The sequence below is a fragment of the Danio rerio genome, chromosome 3 (genome assembly GCF_049306965.1).
Source record: "Danio rerio strain Tuebingen ecotype United States chromosome 3, GRCz12tu, whole genome shotgun sequence".
Classification (NCBI taxonomy): domain Eukaryota; kingdom Metazoa; phylum Chordata; class Actinopteri; order Cypriniformes; family Danionidae; genus Danio; species Danio rerio.
Genome location: NC_133178.1, coordinates 19,070,361 through 19,089,406, shown reverse-complemented (window position 1 = coordinate 19,089,406; position 19,046 = coordinate 19,070,361). Strand labels below are relative to the sequence as shown.

Below are 19,046 nucleotides of genomic sequence, written 5' to 3'. Positions count from 1 at the left end.
ATTACATTCATGTCCAATTTTCAGTTAGGACACCTCTATTAAGAATACCACATGAAGGCAGCATACATGAAAGTAAACCAAGAATGTCCAATCTTACTTCTGGAGGGCGACTATCCTGCAGAATGCGTCTCAAACCATTCCAGCAGATTTGCCAGGAAGTTTCTAGTGAGCCCAAAGACCTTGATTAGCTTGGTTGGATATATTTGATTATGATTGGAGATAAAGGTGTCATCACGCCATGCTGTAATTATCGTAATTACCAAACTCCAACTCCACAAAAAAAGGCTTGGACACCTCAGAGGTAAACATTTCTCTCTGTCTATGAGCAATGGCTGTGCTACTGGCAGTGGATTCAAATCCTACTCGTTCATTAAATTTAGATGCTAAATGAGTTATTTAAAATGTTCTTCATGTGCAACTTGTGGAAATTAAGTTACTGTTTAGACTAATTGGTTCATCAGTTAGTTGGAATGAATTTCAGGGTTTATGCGGGGGCTGGAAGTCCTTGAAAAGGTTTGAAAAGTGCTTTGATTTTGGATGAAGTGCTTGAAACTGCTTGTAAGTGTAATTGTGTTGCTTTGGTAATACTTTGACTTAATAAATAGGTAATAATAAATAACTATTTAAATAAAATAAATAGGTTTCATGTTGCATAAATGATGCGCATGTGCCTGTAACATGATTTGCCTTACTTTTTTTTAAAACTCCACCCTTTTAAATAAAATAAATACAAATTTAAGATGAAAGATTTCATATTTAAAATTCAATTTGTGACATTTAAGAGGGAGTTAAGCCGCAGTCACAGTGTACTTTTCTCCATTTATACGCAGAGGAATGGAAACGCGATCGATAACGCAAGCTTGTGCGATAAGTTTCGCAGTTTGCTGCATTACAAATTGCAAGCTTGGTGAACTCTGACTTGCGAAATCGCATCAAGTTCAAAACATGACCTCTTGGACAGAAATTAAAAATATGGACCAATTGCTCACTCTTTAAAATGTCTGATCATCTTGTTTAATCCTGCCCCTTTTCGCAGTGGTGAAAAGAATTTTCACACAACAGAATTTCACATGCTCAAACTCTACTCAACTATTTAATTTTGAGATTGGGCCAATATGCCATCAAAGAAATATTAGAATATTAAAGAATATAATATAAATTAGCATCTAATATGTTGTGAAGAAGTATGTATGCATTTAAACATGTCACACTTAAAAATAGGCTTGTTACGATATCCTTTTTTTTTTGTACAATATAATACGATGAATAATATTTTTGTCATTTTAAGACCATTTTATGCCACTCATTATATAATGGCAGAATGTAGATACTATTGTGTTTTTTATTATGCTGACACTGACACCTAATAGAAATAGAGAGGTTGCACAATTAACTAAAATGTTGCTGATATTGTTTTTTGTGTATGGGCGATTATATGTTGCATAACCAAAATTCTTGAGGTCATGGCCATTTGTTGTGCGATGAGATTTATTGATTATTGTGACAGGCCTATTTATAAACTGTTGTAAAAGTTTGAAAATGCACCTGGAAAGTGCTCAAATTCGACGTTGGTAAAAGTGTAGAACTGTTAAACTTGTGTTCATGCATTAAATTTAATGCAATCTGTGTAAAGCGATTAAAATCAAATTAGTCTAAATTAATCAAAATGTATTTATTTTCAATCATGTTGACAACTCAAAAAAACTGATGTAAATTTATTGCATTGATGGCATCGAAGATCTCCCCAGCATTTTAAGTATTGCAGGTAATGCAGAGATTTCCTTTAAATATGATAAATCAAGGAAATTACAATATAAACAACCCAGGCCCATTCTGAAAACATACCTCTATATACATTTCTGGACACCATCAAATATGTCCCTGGAGGTTCATTTTTTGCAGTTTTGCAGCCCTGGTCTGATTTTTACCACATTCTCACCCTGTTATTAACTTGTTCATTGTATTTTTTGGCTTTTGTTTTTGCCTGCTTTCTGGAACTGTTCTTCACCAAACTCGAACCCCGTCATCCTGATCATCTCCTCTGTGCATCTCAAGTTCACCAACGTACATTGTGAGCTAACTGGACAAACTGGCAACAGACAGAAAGCCATCCATACAGAGGTAATCGTATGGTAATTTAAAAAAAAATGAAATACAGTCATACGTACTTCTGGCTACACAATTCACAATCTCCAGAAATGTATTTAGTGCTACGTCTTCAGAATGAATCCATGTTAAATATAAAGTGCTTAAATGTTTTGAGGAATGTGTGAATATGAGCATTACTAAAGTCTTTTTGCTGTATCACAAGACACACATCATCTTGGAGCAGATATTATGAGCAAAGATTTGGATTTGGAATTCCGATCCATATCTTTAATGGCCCTATTTGAGAATGCACCCTAACTCATCCTAATGGACCTTCAAAAGGGAGCCCTCTTGCTGTAATCTCAGGCTTGTGGTCACTGATGGGTTACGGCTGTCATCACATCTTCACAGACGGAAGAGAGCTGTGTGGTTTTGAGGGAAAGTTATGATCCCCCTGTGATGATAAGAAATGAGGTAGAGGTGATGTGTGTCTTTTAAGATGGGAAAGAAAAAAAAGATCCATCTTGCTTTTGAAGGTATTTCCCTTAAATATGATACAGTTTGGCGTCCTGTTACATGTTATTTCCACTTTTTTTGCGGTTTCATATTTTTAAATTGTATATTAATTGTAATTATTTATATTGTTATTTTATTTATTTTTTATCTTTTGTTTTTTTTGCTCACCAGGCTGTATTTATTTAAATATACAAACAGTAATCGTGTGTATAGTTCAACTGAAAACATCAGCTTTTTTGTAAGTGTGATTAGATACAAAGTTGAATTTTCAGCAGTTACAGTATATATAGAGTCAGGTCAGTCTCAAAAATAATATATTTATAAAATAAAATTCATTAATTTATTCAATAAAATCCAATTTGTAAATTCAAATTCATAATAAATACAACACATGATTTGTGATTTTTTTATTATTATTATTATTATTTTTATTTACAAATTGGATGTTTGTATATTATAAATTGTGTTTTGAATTTAAAATTAGATTTGTGTATTTACAAATCGTGTTGAATTTACGAATCGTGTTGAATTTACGAATTGGATTTGTGTATTTTTGAATCGTAGTTTGAATTTACAAAGTTGATTTGTGTATTTACGAACAGTGTTTTGAATTTACGAATTGGATTTGTGAATTTACAAATCTTGTTTTGAATTTACAAATTAGATTAACACACTCCCGTCAAACTTAACAGACACAATTCTTAAAGAGCCAGCACAATGCAAAATGTACAGAATATTTATCTGAACGACAAATATGAATAATGTAAGTTCATAAATGCAAGCATTCATTCATTTTCCTTTGGCTTAGTCCCTTTATTCATCAGAGGTCACAACAGTGGAATGAACCACCAACTTATCCAGCATATGTTTGACACAGCAGATGTCCTTCCAGCTGCAAACCAGTACTGGGAAACACCCATGCACTCTCTCATTCAAACACATACACTATTCAATTCACCTGTACTGCATGTCTTTGGACTTTGCGAAAAACCAGAGCACCCCACGCAAACACGGGGAGAACATGCAAACTACACACAGAAATTCCAACTGACCCAGCTTAAACTAGTGACCTTCCTATGAGGCAACAGAGCTAACCACTGAAACACCATGTCATCTAAAATGCATCACATCAAAACAAAAATATTCAAAACTGAAATGCATCCTTATATAGCATTGGTTATTAAATCTGAACGTTTAGGCTCCTACAGTGCCAAAAGTCAGAACTAATGCAGGTACAATGTGTTTTTACAAATAATGAATAAATGGTTTTACAAATTGTTACTGGACCTTTATGGGTGCAACATTTGAGCTTATTTTAGCCATCCAATTTCGATCACATTTTTAATTATTAAATGTGATTTTCCATGGATCTGTTTCAGAAATTGAGCCCTGAAATATCACATAAAGAAATCCACAGTTGATTCTTGCAAGAGTTTTGTTTTTATCTGAACAATAAAAAGGATTTATTAAGCATTTAGTTTACATGTAGCATCAGAATAATGTGTGTGCAGAATGTTTCGCTGAATGAAACTTCCAAGTAACTATAAGTTACAATTATCACAGTCCTTTGTGTGTGTGTGTGTGTGTGTGTGTGTGTGTGTGTGTGTGTGTGTGTGTGTGTGTGTGTGTGTGTGTGTGTGTGTGTGTGTGTGTGTGCGTGTGCGTGTGCGTGTGCGTGCGTGTTACAAAAATCCTAATTTGAAAAATCTTCTGTGGACATATATTTTTCAACTACTTTCATATATTTTAACCACTATCCTTTCATGCTCTTTCTTATTTTCCCTTGAGCACTTATGTTCCAGAAGGTGTTGCTGACATGTCTTTTACTGTTCACTCTGATGACCAAAATGCAATGAAAGCAAATCACATTACTATTGATCAACAACAAAGCTTATTTAGGCTTCTGTTCTTTGTCTCCTTGACCCACTGCTTTGCTTATAGCCTCCATCAGTCAGTTTGGCTTTGGAAAAAGACACCACTGCAGGCAGGGGGAGCAAAAGTACATTTTGATGGATGTGCCCAAAGAGAAAACTTGTATTTGATAGATGTTGTGCAGGCGCACATATCTGCAGAAGAGAGTGTGTATCGCATGTCCCTGTTTGGGTGGAAAGGGGTCTTCTCTCTGGTAGAAAACTGGGCCACAATCTCCAAGGTTGTCACTTTGGATATTAGTTCTAGATTCATGCACGTCAGATGGTACCATTCTCCTAAACCCACTGCCAGTGCGTCCTTGAGAATCTTTAGCCTTATATCCAGTCAGTCAGTTCAGTTCCGTTTTTAGTATACTAGTTTAATACTCTATATATTGTACTAGTAGGGCTGTAATAGTACTTTATATTTTTATATTATATGTAATATAACTAAATTCTGGAGGCACTTGGCTGAAACCAGAAATGTTTTAAAATAATTCTTTATTGTTTTATGGAAAAATAGAGAGGCATCATTTTACCAGAATTGCCATGAAAGCACAGTAATAGTATTGCAAGCAGCAGGAACAAGTATACTATACAAAAGTCATGTGGACACATTATTTGAATGGGCTTTGTTTTTACAATGAGCATGCGTGGTTCATGCATAGATACTGTAAATATTTGTGTACATGAGTGGAAAATCCACAGAAAAGAATATTGAGCTATTTTAAATTTTGATTGTGTTCCACTGCTCGTGTGCTGTGGTTGGTGTAGCAGCAAACTGCCCTTGCATGGCACAAGTCATTGAAATGAATGGGTTTCATAGCACAGTGCTTTCCGCATCCAGTGTTAAAGCTAATTCACATTGCACACAAACTGCCCTTGCATGGAGACTGACTATTGCTGAAGGGACAGTGAAATGAGCGGGACAGTGGGGACTGTTAATCCAGCATGCTGAACACTACTAGACAGTGAGGCTAAGCCTTTTATTATCATATTTTGGACAAAAATCAAAAAAGCCATTTTCGGCTGATAATTTTAGGTGCCCAAAAGTGTTGTGTATCCCTAGTACACAAATTTTTGTAAAGAAAATTTAAAGAATGGGTTTTTAGCTATAAATACTTGTCTACTAATTGAGCACTACGGCTGGTATGATAAATTAATTCATAGCTATTTATAATTTTATTTATTTGTTTTTTTTTTTACTTTTTTTGTATGCATTATAATTTTAAACTAAAAAGTGATATTTTAACATCATATCGCAATCAAGGTGGGTTTTTAACCACACTCATATTCTTATGAAAAGGAGTGTGTAAGTGGTCAAATGGCTTTTATGCCATAAGTTTAATATAAAGACAACTCGCAATGAACACCCTTGTAATTCGCTTAAACCTTTTCTAACTGGTATTATATGATTATTTAAGGTTTAAGTGGTATGTGTAAGGAATAGTATGGATACAACAGTAGAGCATTTTAGTACAGCAGAGTATGGCTGTTTGTAGTCCATGCAATGCATTTATTAGTAAAAATTAAGCTCAGAATCAATTCAAGAGAGAATCACAGTGCATTCAGAAAATATGAAAATCTGTGCAGAATAATTTCTCAATTCTATTTATTGTTTCAGCCCTAAACTGCATGTGTGAAAATAAACTGCTAAATAGGACAGTATTGTAGATTTTCTTTATAATAACTCAACTGTATGGCTTATGCCAAATGCGTGTGATGTTAAATACATTTTGGATGCATTTTTCCCAGTATTCAACTTAATGTTTTACAAAATGCTTAATTGTTACAAATTCACGCTAGTATTTCCATTTGGCACAAAATATCATCCTGACTGTAAAATGTGTTTTACCTTGCAGACTTCAACTAATGAGTGTCACCACAGGCACGAAAGTCAAATAAATCAAGCAGATTAGAACAGTAGTGCAATAACTGTGATCGAAATATATTGGCAACCAATTTTGTGTTTTAAAGTGTAACCTTTTCCAATCTATTCCCATAATTACAACAGCTGTGTTTGTTGCTACTGGCCGGAGCAATATTGACGAATTTTACAGCCATTGTTTCACTGAACTGCAGTTAAATTTTAAAAATAAATACTCTAAATTAAAAATAAGTCTCATTCATTAATAATTGCATGTTTAATTGAACTTTTAAACTTTTTATCAAAAAATCACCCTTTTGCCTAATTCACAACACATGTATATATACAAGCAAATGTGCTCTCATTGTTTTAGTTAATTTGGCTTATTTTAAATGATGGCTATTATGGAAGCTAATCATCTGCAGAAAACACATCCAAACAATCTTCGTATGAGGGCTTTCTACACAGCATTTTCAAACAGCCTTTTGTCACTCTCATAAAACATATGTCTCTCTTTCTCTGCACATGTGTTCTCGCTAGATCCTCAAAACACCCCAAAACCAGCTCAAACACAATAAACTAATTTATACAAGCCCAGATTACAGAGCATGAACTTTTTATTTTTATTTATTTATTTATTTATTTATTTTTTTTTTTTGCATGAGTTGTGGTAATTTTTTCACTTTTTTGTGAATGCAGAGTCAATTTTTGTACAAAAGTATCTCACAAGTAAAAATAGAGAAGAAGCTTAAAGTATAATCTATAGAACATTTATTTTGTGTTCAAATTGTGCCTTGGCAATCAGATCCATCTGGTGTCTGCTTCCCAAAAAACAAACAAGAAAAGAAACACTGTCTGGACCTTCCTTTTGAGTTTGTGTTGTCATGAAAAGCGTTGGGAAACACTCCAACATGCACCCCCTTTGAATACATATTCATTTGTGGCCGATGCAGAATACTTTCCGTTCAAGATGCTGGAGAAGTTTGGATAAAGTCAACATCACGGTTGTGTGGTTGATCTGGGGCACATGTTTCCCACCATAAAGAGTTGATTCACCTTGATCTTCTCAAATGGTTAACTGTAATTGCAGCAGACAGAGGTGTTGTGAGTTTTTAGAGATTTGAGCTAGTTTCCAACGCCACGTTCCCTGCTGGGATTTTATTTCATCATGAGATCAGCATATTTCACGCGGGTGGTGTGTGGTTGACGGTGCATGTGCTGAGACTTAGTGCTGTGTTCCCAAAGCGATGGAAATGGGATTAAATGAGGGTTTTTTATTGCTTCAACTCCAAGGAAATGAATAGCAGTGACCTGTAGTGTGAAGGTTTGGTCTCTTTGTAGTTTAACAGCTGCATTTCAACATTTATGCTCTTTTTTTCAGTTTGTCATTATTTTTGCCATATGAAATGCATAATACACACACACAAAAAATGGTTCTTTAGCAGTTCTTTGTGGCCGCTTAGTGGTTCTTTGGCTTGTAGTCATAAATGAACCAATGTCAGTGCTATACAGCACCAGCAATGATTCTTTAGTGAGCCCTTGGGGTGGTTAAAGTGGTTAAAGTGTTATATCATATAGATAAAGATATAGGTTATGTTATTGGGAAAAAGATGACATTGGGATATTTTGTACTTTTTCTATGATTATGAGCCAAAGAACTAAATTTAATGCTATTTAATACTTATTTTTAGTGTGTACCTCTTACACAGTTCCCATATTTTAGGCTTATATCCTAATTCACAATGTATTTTACAAATGATTTATATTTACAATTCTAGAACAGTTCCAAAAAGTGACATTCAAATGAGAATATAAATAGTTTTTTTTTTTTTCATTCGTTCATTTGGTTGTTTGATTGTTTGTTTGTTCGTTCATCAATTTATTCATTTATTCATTCAATAGATGGATGGATATATTGATGCATTTATTTATTTAATAAAAAGAAATTGTAATATATTTATGGTCAGATCTTTCAGTGTGCAATATAGAAAATTGCAAAGAAGTTTTACAGTAAAAAAAAAAAAAAAAATATATATATATATATATATATATATATATATATATATATATATATATATATTTTTTTTTTTTTTTTTTTTTTTTGATCAATTGAATTACCTAATCGTTAATCATTTACCTGATCAAATAAAAGTGTTAAATTGTTTAAATGCATCATATTGTCTCCAAAAAGCAGTGCAATTGCCTGTTTGGTGTCAGTTGAGCACTAAGATTTCCTTAACACATATACATTTCCAACCAACCAACTAGTTAAATCTTAAATAATTTTGATTTACCGAACACATTCCTAGTCAGCTCTCTGCCCAGATCTGTTCCCATCCTTCACTAGCAGATTCATTTGCATTGCATTGTGACAGATTCATGAAACAACCCTGGCTGAAATGTTCCACTCAAACTGTTAAGATCAGACTGAAACGATAAGAGACTTTGTGTAAGCAGAAGGATAAACAGAGCAGCAGGTGTTAGATAGGCAGGAACGCCGTAAGCTTTGACAGGCTTTCCAACATCTCCTGCCACACATCGCGCACACACACACACTCACACAATGCTTATCAACACAAAAGTTCAACAAACAGAGCAAAGTTTTGTGTTCAGAAAGTTAGGAAATATATTTTCAAAGTACAATGAGCTCTTTTATCTGTACAGATCAAGCACGGTTTTGATTCCCCACCAGTTGAGCCCTTTGAACGGCAGCACAACAGCCCTTCTGTAAGCTTCAGTTGACAGTCACAGCCAACACATTATACATGTTTAATCAGAGAAGCTCAAACGATTTATCACAACGACGGCTATTCTGCTGCCAGGAGCCACTCCGCTCTTGAGGGCCACTGCGGTCCTGATGAGTGAAACGAAGAGCAGGAGATGGACTATTATTAGAGTGACTACGAGCTGTCAAAGCCCAGATTTCTCTGTCACGACTGAGTCATGCTTGCCGGAGGCAAAATGTCATTCAACATTTCATTTTGCGGATACTTCGCTCTCTTTTAGACTGCATTAGCGGACAGTGCGAGGCTTGATGGGGGCAGTGATAGGAGCCTTTTAGTTTAAATACCAAATGGAGGCTGCATTCAAACAAATGAAGAAGTGAAAGGCTCATGTGATTGGCATTTTGGCCCGAGGGACACTCCCTTTTTTGTGGGGACAAATTAGATTTGTTCCCTTAATGTCCCTCATCCTTTCTTTCTCTCTCGCTTTGTTTTTCCTCTTCCTATGCATCTCCATGCCTCCAGGCCTAACTGGCTGCAGATCAGATATATTAAGCTCTCAGAAAAACAAATAATGGATTGAAAAAGCGATTTGATTCATTTGAGGAAGTAGAGAATTATTATAAATGATGATTCGTCCTGGGTCAATATAGACTGTGTCTCGAGGTTGATTATAACAGCGGGCTGTACTGGTCAGGGTGGCCTGAACTCTTATCTGTGCACTGTCAATAACTGATGCTCACTGAGATTGTTCTGATTTGTCAAATGTACAGTAGAAAAGAGAGGCCTTTGATCAATGTTCTCTGTCAGGAGGCTTTTAGGTTATCTCATTCAATCATACTTTTATGGTGATTTCCCATCCTTTCTTTTAAAGCTTTAGTACGCTGCTTGCTCATTGCAGCTGCACTGAAAAGTAATACGGATGAAAGAAGTTTATTAAATACACTGAATGATGACAGCATTTTCCAGTAATGAACAGGGAGTGGAGGTTCCATATAAAGGATGAAAAATCTCTGCAAAATCATTAGAAGTAGTCCTGGAAATGTATGCTGTAATTTAGATACTCAGAAGCCATACGTTAGTCTTGTGTGATTCCTTTTTTATTTGGAAACAGACTCATTTTACAAGTCATCTAGAGCAGGGGTTCTAAACCTTTATCACTTCGGGACCCACTTCTTTCTTTGATCAATTTTTAAAGGCTCACCTGTCTGACATTTTCTCTTAAATGTTTGTATGAAATGCTCATTTAAACCTTTATTTATTGGCAGCAAAGGGCCTTATCATACTCCCGGCGCAATAAGGCACAAGGCATGTTTGGTGTGATTTGTTGCTATTTTCAGACCAGTGCAACCCTAATTTTCACGTTTTGTGCCACGTTGTTTAAATAGCAAATCCATTTGTGCCACTTTGTGGACTCATGGGTGTGCTGGTCTAAAAAGGTGTGTTAAGGTGTTCTGTTTGTTGCGTTGCTATTCTGAAAAACGGAAATAGACCGTGCAATTGACAAACTAAAAGCTGGTCTAAAGTCTAGTGCAGAGCCCGTCAGTTATGGATGGATGGATGGATGGATGGATGAATGGATGGGTGGATTAATTGATGCATTTATGCAGGTCCAAAATGCTTACACATTGCTTAATACACACAGGATCTGGAGCAATACACAAGTATCTTTAAAAATGAAAAAAAAATTAAAGGACTAAAATGCTACAAAATTATTATTTTCTACTTAAACATAAAAACTACTACCTTTATGAATTCTTCATGTTGGTTTTTCAGTTTATTCATGACAATTTGCATTTATATAATGTTATTATTATTAGCAGTAGTATTGCTTATATGCATTTTTACATTTATTTTGATAAAAACAAGTTTAGATTTATCCACCTGTTGGGTTTTGGAGACTTATGCATCACCACATGGGGCATAAGAATAGGGTGTGTTTTTGGATATAAGTTTTTTGATCACACTTTGTCATTATTGCTTATTTATTTGTCGGGTTAGATTGCTAAATTAGAACTTAATTTAGAAATAGTTTTGAAACAAATCTTTACAAAAAAAAAACAAAATACATATTTAGGCTAACAGATGTCTTCAGTGGAGTACGTACAACACCGTTCCATTATCCACAAAAGTAAAGGAGTAAAAGTAAAGTAAAGAGACCGCATGGAGGAGGCTTTATCCTCGTGCTGCAGATGGTCTGTTTAATTGTTTTCTCACCAGTGAAGTGTTTAGTTCTTCCACTTACAAAGTCCACCATGTAAATAGCAAAAGCACCATGGCACGACGCAACTGACTCTTAAAGGGTATGCGAGATGAGACTCTGATTGGTTTGATGCACGTTATGCTCAAAACACACCCATAATTCATTAAAAGAATAAGCACAACCCTGTTAGACCATGCACCAGGGTGCAAAGCATAGTTTTCCATCTTGAAAATAACAAAAGTGGATTCGGGCCTGCTCATAATGCTTTTGCGCCATGCGCTTTAGACTTTGCGCCTAGATTGTAAAATAGAGCCCTAAGAGGGCCTTGGTTAAGAATTTTGTGGCTGAAGTCTTCAAACTGACATCATCAGAGAAAGATCACCACTCCAAACGCAAACGCAAAAGCAAATGGTCAATGATTAAAGATTATCAAAACAAATATTTTTTTTTTCTATCAGGGGTTTAAATGGAGAAAAAGAGTGTGCGCTAGCAAAATAAACATTGTCAGGTTACATTTGAAAAACAAAAATTACTTCTCAAGAAAGATTGGTGAATAAGGCCTATTAACTTTCATATCTCAGATAATCTCAAAGAACTCGCCTTTCTATGTTTCCCGAAAGAAAGCAAGCTATATCGTATATGTGACATGAGAACATTTTCCGGTGAGTAAATGACATAATTTTCATATCTAACTGATCTATCTCTAGCAGTCCTATACGTTCGGTGTCATATTTCCCTTAGGAGGCCGCGACTTTGTTCCAGTGAAACATTACAGTTGTGTATCATTTCCTGATGTCCTCCTCGGGCTGAAGGACAGAGAATGGCTCTCACAGAGCAGAGAGTTGGCATCGCCGCCACTGGATCTCGCCGCGCATGTAACAAAGACATCTGGCAGAGGCACAAAAACGTATATTTAGTCCCAGTAATGGATCTAAGCCGTGATATAATAGCACGCTGCAGTTATTGACCTGATGCTGCTTCTCTCGTACCCCTCTTCTTTTTCTCTCTCTGAGGCAACGGGGCATTCAGACGCTCCTGCAACCTGATCCGCCCTGACTTGTATTGACCCTGATGTGCAGACATCTCTTTTCTTTTCTCCCCCTTCCTCTCCTCCGCTTCTTTCTTCCACGTTGCTCGTGTTTCTGCCGAAGTACGGAGGGTCTATTGATCCCATCCCTTTAAGTGTTGCCATAAATTTCACCCTCATTATGAAGAGCGACCTGAACTCCCTCCTTCTCCCCATCACTCATGTCAAACGCTAAGATTGCCCAGCTAGCCTCCGTGTAAGCCCATCTCGCACTGCTTGATAACCGCCGAGTATGTAACTGCGAGTGCCTTTGAGTGCCTTTAGGAGGTGGATTGAGTTTTCTTTAATGTAGTTACAATGGTATCCAGCGTTTAGGTTTTTTTTTTCAGGCGCTAATGCTGTTAGCAGTTGGCAAAGTGGCATCACACGCTGCTCGGCAGAGGCTTCCCGGAGTTTGTGGAGGGGGGAGAACTGAGAGCTGTGATTTATGGCTCTCATTTTCAGATGGTTTAACATATTGATAAAGCAAACTTAGGAAGAGGGGGATACAACAACAAGGCTTATGTGTGTAAAAGCAGTTTGCAGTTTAGCTTTGTTTCTGCTTGACAAAATCAATCAATTGATGAACAGCACTGACTCTGATATAAACTGTTTGTTTACCAATGGCTCGTCTTCAAAAAAAAATCTGATCTGACTGTTGGAATAATTTCATCAATTTCATGCATGTTCATTAAAAAAGGTCAGGAGTGTTTTTTATTCAGTGTCATATTAATCATTTATTGGATGCAAATCAATAATTTGATTCACAGAATGCTGTTTTCCTCAATACAATGCACGAGTTACATTCAGGGGTGCGCAACAGTTTTCATTTTCTGACTTTAACTCTTATAGGCAGCTGATATTAGCAGGTAGAGTTCAATGAAATTCATCACTTGCCAATTATTCTAAAGTCCTTCATTGGCCGCACCCATACATACTTCCTCTTTTTCTTTGAATTCTCTGCACAACATTAAAAGACTTTCTCCGCCCAGTTAGCTTTCTCAAATGCACATATTCTGTGTTCAATTATATTACATTTGTGCTGACAGGAAGTTTAGCTGCAGACCTCAAGTTAGTTTTAGACGATCAGGCCTTTGCATCTCCATCAGCTCCATCTACTTCTGCAAAAATGCTTCATTAGTATGCAAAGATTATCATACTCAACAGTAGATCAGTTAATATATCACCTTTAAGGAATACAAATACAGTTGCTTAATGAAAGGAGACAAAAATATTGTAGTTAATATTCCTTTAATATATTAATATAGTAATATTCCTTTTTCCCAACACTGTAAATATTATGCTATTTGAATTTCCCATTGAAAAGACATTAATATTAGCCAATAGACTTTAATTTAGGTCACAGACATGAATGATGATTTGCTGCTCAACGAGGAAGGGAAGGATGTAATAGGAGGAAGAACATTTTAATTCTAGAAAAATATATTCATGGATGATGTCATCACTTTTTTTCCCTTTTTCACAGAAATGATAGAATGCACAATTTGAAAGGATTTTTTTTAAAATACAGATCGCATGACAAAGTCATTTTTACTACACATTTGAATGATCATATGTATTAGTCACTTATAAGCATGGGACAATAACCGTTTTCAAGGTATACTGCAGTCAAGGTTTTAAAATCGCCAACATTTTCTGCTATAGCGTTTCTACAGTATGTTTTATGTTTTCTTTTAAGTTTTTTTAGGACAACAGTATCTCCAGCAGAAAAGATTTCCAAGATGCCGTTTTCAATTTTAATAAAATCTGTGTTTTTGATACTAGCGAAGACAGCAGAAGTCAATGATTCATTTGAATTATTTAGTCTGACATGTTTACTGCTCCAAACTATTTTAAAAGTTCCTCTAAATAAAATATATTAAGTTTAAAGGAGAATAAAAGTTTTTGTTTTTTACCCAGACATTTTAAAAGAATACATTTTAATAATTAGTGATCACAATACCGTGAAACCATGACATTTTTATCCAAGATTATCATCTTATACCAGCCCATGCCTAGTCACTTAGCATTATTATGGGTTTAGCACTAGCACTATATTATTATTATTTAGGACCTGTGGTAATGGTAATTAATATAATGTTAAAACACACTAATAACTCATTTTAATAAAACTATTAATAATAATAAAAGTTTATTACAAATTATACATGACACACCCATTTCCTTTATATATATATATATATATATATATATATATATATATATATATATATATATTTTTTTTTTTTTTTTTTTTTTTTTTTTTTAATTATTATTATTATTTTTCTTAAAAAAACAATATTTTATATATATTCTGCTAATAACTGAAACTTAATCCTAAAGGAAACATGCATTTTTACAATTAAAAAATACAGATGAAGACTTTTCACAATTTTCACAAAGTGCTGTTTATTAGAGGGGTTTTCAACACATTTTTAAACAAATAAGTTTTAAAAACTGATTTATAATAACTAGTTTGTCTTTACCATTATGACAGTACAGTACATATTATTTTATTAGTTATTTTTCAATATACTAAACTAGAATTGTGCTGATTCAGCTCATTTTAAATAAGTGGTTTAAACAATAGCAAAGGTATGTTTTAAGTGTAGCTGCAAATATCCCTTGCTATGTTAAACATCACTTAGGAAGATATGTCTGAAAAAAAATGTTAATGTCCTAATAATTCTGTCTTCCCTGTAAACTGTATATATTAAGTCAGAGGACCACTAGAATTATATTTCTTCTTTTTAAAATATTATTTCTTTATATATTTCTCAAATGATGTTTAACAGAATTTTTCACGGTATCACCTATACAGTTTTCTTAATAAAATCTTATTTGTTTTATCTCTGCAAAAATACAGGCAGTTTTAATTTTTTTAAAAAACCCTTTTTAAAGTCAAAATTTATAGCCCTTTTACCCTATATATTTTTTCAATAGTCTACAGAACAAACCATCATTATACAATAACTTGCCTAATTATCCTAACCTGCCTAGTTAACCTAATTAACCTAGTTAAGCCTTTAAATGTCACTTTAAGCTGTATAGAAGTGTCGTGAAAAATATCTAGTACAATATTATGCACTGTCATCATGGCAAAAATAAAATAAATCAGTTATTACAAACGAGTCATTAAAACTATTATGATTGGAAATGTGTTGAAAAAAACTTATCTCCATTAAGCAGAAATTGGGGGAAAAAATACAGATTGGGCTAATCTTTAAGGAGGTATTATATATATATACTGCACATGTGTATAAAATCCACTGAAAATCCAGAGCCAATCTGAATACTAATGTGATACAGTATATACTGTAAAAATGCAAGAACATTTGTGAAACACCTCCTAACATGCACACCCATATTTCATCAAGGAGTTTGCTGATTAATGACGCCTCTCTTTTATTGTTATAAATTGAATGAATAAAGCAGGGCAGACCTCAGATGCACTCCAATATAATGACCCCTTGGCCTCATGGGCATTGTAGTTAATTATATTCCTGATTTACAGTCTGAGTTCAAGAGATCAAAACACATGAATATCTTGCTTTTATTTCATTTGAAGTTTCAGTGTTGTGATGAAAAGATGCACCTGTTGGCCCACTGATAAAAAAAACCCTTAATGCCACAATTGTAGACTAAACACACCTCGCAGGTTACATTAAACGTTCCCTAATGAGTTATTTAAGATTCCTGGTCGGACATGGCGTTCCAGAGAGCTGTAAACATTTACAGCGCAGCCAGTGTTTGGGGTTGATGGAAAGAGGAGGAGATCATTTTTATGAGACACAATGGTTTGCTTTAAAAGCAGCTGCCACAGTTTCACGTGGAACAATGCGGAAACCAAGCTTTTTATGTCGTCTGTTTGAATGTAATGCTTGCCAATCATGACATGCTTTAGGCCAGGAATCCTTTGTCAAACATCACTGATAAGTAAATAGATTGCAGTTGTTTTTGAAGTGTAAATGCCTTTACGGATGGTTATGGGACATTCTACCAGAAACAAACATTATCTGTCCCTGAAATGAAAACATAAAATATGGTAAAACGAAAGAAAGACATGCTGTCATGCCTTTTTGATCATATTTTTTTTGTAATCTAAACTTGTTAATCAAGTTTTACCTTTATTTTTTTATCTATACACATTTCAGTATAACCTTTTTAAGTGAGCCGTTTTAAGGTTACCTGATGCAAGTTGAACTTACTTTCATAGTTCATTTGACTCAACTCAAAATAAATAAATACAGTGAATAAAAAGTATTTCATCCCAAAATGTCTAAAATGGACTGATTGTCGAGTTTATCTGTAAAGGAATACTTCATTCATTTCATTCTCAGATTTGTATTTATTTATTAAAAACACTTTAAAAATGTACAAACCCTGTTATTGTCCTTTTCTTCAGCCTAATTGAACCTACAGCTTTTTGTTATGCTAAAAACTGTTATTTAAGGGAAAAAAAACTTCAGAAGTTGCAAGTTGAAGTTGTTATCATTTACGTCAGTTGATTTAAAAACATGAAATTATAAATATATTCTACAAGTAAATACTGCACATATACAATACATACAAATGTACAATTGTCCCCATATTTCTATCAGTCCGGTCACATTTGCATTCAATTTAATATAAAATACTTGCAATACTCTTTTACGGTGAATGACATCAATTGATGGAGGAGAAGCTGACAGTGATAAAGGATGCATTCTATCATTGAATTGTATGATTACATGATTGTTTTTGTATGATTGTTTTGTGGATGACAAGCTTAAGCCAGGCCCTGTCACATTTTTTATAAGTGAAAAGGTAGAATGTCTCGTATAGTGGTTCTGTTAGACTTATTATAAGATGTGATGTTATGCATTAATAATTATTTGTATTTTAGGCCTGCACAATATATCGCTTCAGCATTGATATCGCAGTGTAAACATTCGCAAAAGTCACTTCACAGGATATGCAATGTTCATACTCTTATAATTGATCAATTGCATGTGGTTTTAAGGCTTGTGGCTGTCTGATGATTTAAAAATATTCAGGCATAAGTAACTGTACATTTTGTAATGTTAGTAACGATTACCTTTATTGAATTATATTTATTTTTAATATTCAATAACTGTACTAATGCTGTAAAAGACTTGGAAAACGATAAATTACTGTTTATTTCAATTGTATTTTTTGCCTGTACTGTATTTATCTATGCTTGTAGATTTTAAAATGATCAATTCTTCCAAATAAAGATATTCAAGTCATCTGGAGAAATTGTATTTACATCACAACATATATTGCAGAATAACAGAATTTCCTAGTGTCATTCATTCATCCATTTTCTTTTCAGCGTAGTCCCTTTATTAATCTGGGGTAGCAACAGCAGAATGAACCGCCAACTTATCCAGCATATGTTTTAAGCTGCAACCCATCTCTGGGAAACATCCATACACAATCATTCACACCCATTCACTACGGATCATTTATCTTACCCAATTCACCTGTACCGCATGTCTTTGGACTGTGGGCGAAACCGGAGCACCCGGAGGAAACCCACGCGAATGCAGGGAGAACATGCAAACTCCACACAGAAACGCCAACTGACCCAGCCGAAGCTCGAACCAGTGACGTTCTTGCTGTGAGGCGACAGCACTACCTAATGCACCACTGCGTCGCCATTGTGCAGGTCTAATTTGAATATTTTTTTTTTATAATTTATTCTAATTTTTATATTTATTTATCATTTATTATAAAATATTTACAATTCTAACATTTTAGTTTTATGTTTAATCCACCTAAATTTGTAAAAATGATTAAGTTAACTTATTTGATTTGTGTTGACACTACATAGAGGATATGTGTAGAATTTAGGATTTTTTTTATAATGTACATAGTCTAATTCTGCTAACAGTCTATTCATACTTTGAGAATCAGTTATTTAGTTATCTTAGTAGTTTTTAAATATAGTATTATTTATAGTCAGTAGAATCTCAAAAAAAACATTTTTATATTCAAATGCATTTACTTGTGATCGTTTTTATAATTTAATGAATCTTCAATGTTTTTTTTTGTTGTTTTTTTTAACTAAGAATTTTAAAAATGCATTAAGAAAATAAAAACAAATTCCAAAGCCTTAAAAGTAGCAGCTGCCCGATTAACATGTAATTGAGCCCTTGACTCTCTGTCCACTAATAAGAATGGCACCTGTTCATTCAGCATTAGTGGAGCGATGACGTCCAAATGTTGTCAAATTCCATGCAACACCATTAGTATCTGAACGGGTTTTCATTCAACAGGTAAGCCATTCTAGTTACAAAAGCAAGGCACTTGATAAAAACAATGCTTGAATTAAAAAAAAACAACAAAAAAAACATTTAATTACACTTTTTTTTTCTAAAAGCAATTATGCACTCAAGATGTGTTCTGTAATCAAAGCTAATGGTGTTTTGTCCCATATATATTTACACAAAACTATGATGAGACTATGATCAGTAACAACACAATTCTTAAGGGTTTTTTATGGGTCAGCTGAATTGTTTTATGTTCAATCAACTTAAAAATTGTAAAAATAAACATCAAGTTAACTTAATTGATTTGCATTGGGAAGGCACTGAGGGATTGTGCATTTTTTACAGTGTACTGTGTGGTTTAGAATACACTTTTAAATACAAAGTTTATTTATTGGCAT

General features: G+C 34.2%; 2 long non-coding RNA genes across 6 annotated transcripts in view; one reads left to right on the top strand and one right to left on the bottom strand.

Moving 5' to 3' along the window:
• The window catches only part of LOC141381177 (uncharacterized), a 273,920-nt gene that overhangs the window by 95,038 nt on the left and 159,836 nt on the right, over positions 1-19,046 (top strand). The window lies entirely within an intron of this gene.
• Positions 10,187-12,640, bottom strand: LOC141381341 (uncharacterized). Its single transcript, XR_012401338.1, has 2 exons — positions 12,276-12,640; positions 10,187-12,195 (listed from the first exon to the last, which is right to left on the bottom strand). It is a non-coding gene; the product is annotated as an uncharacterized lncRNA (long non-coding RNA).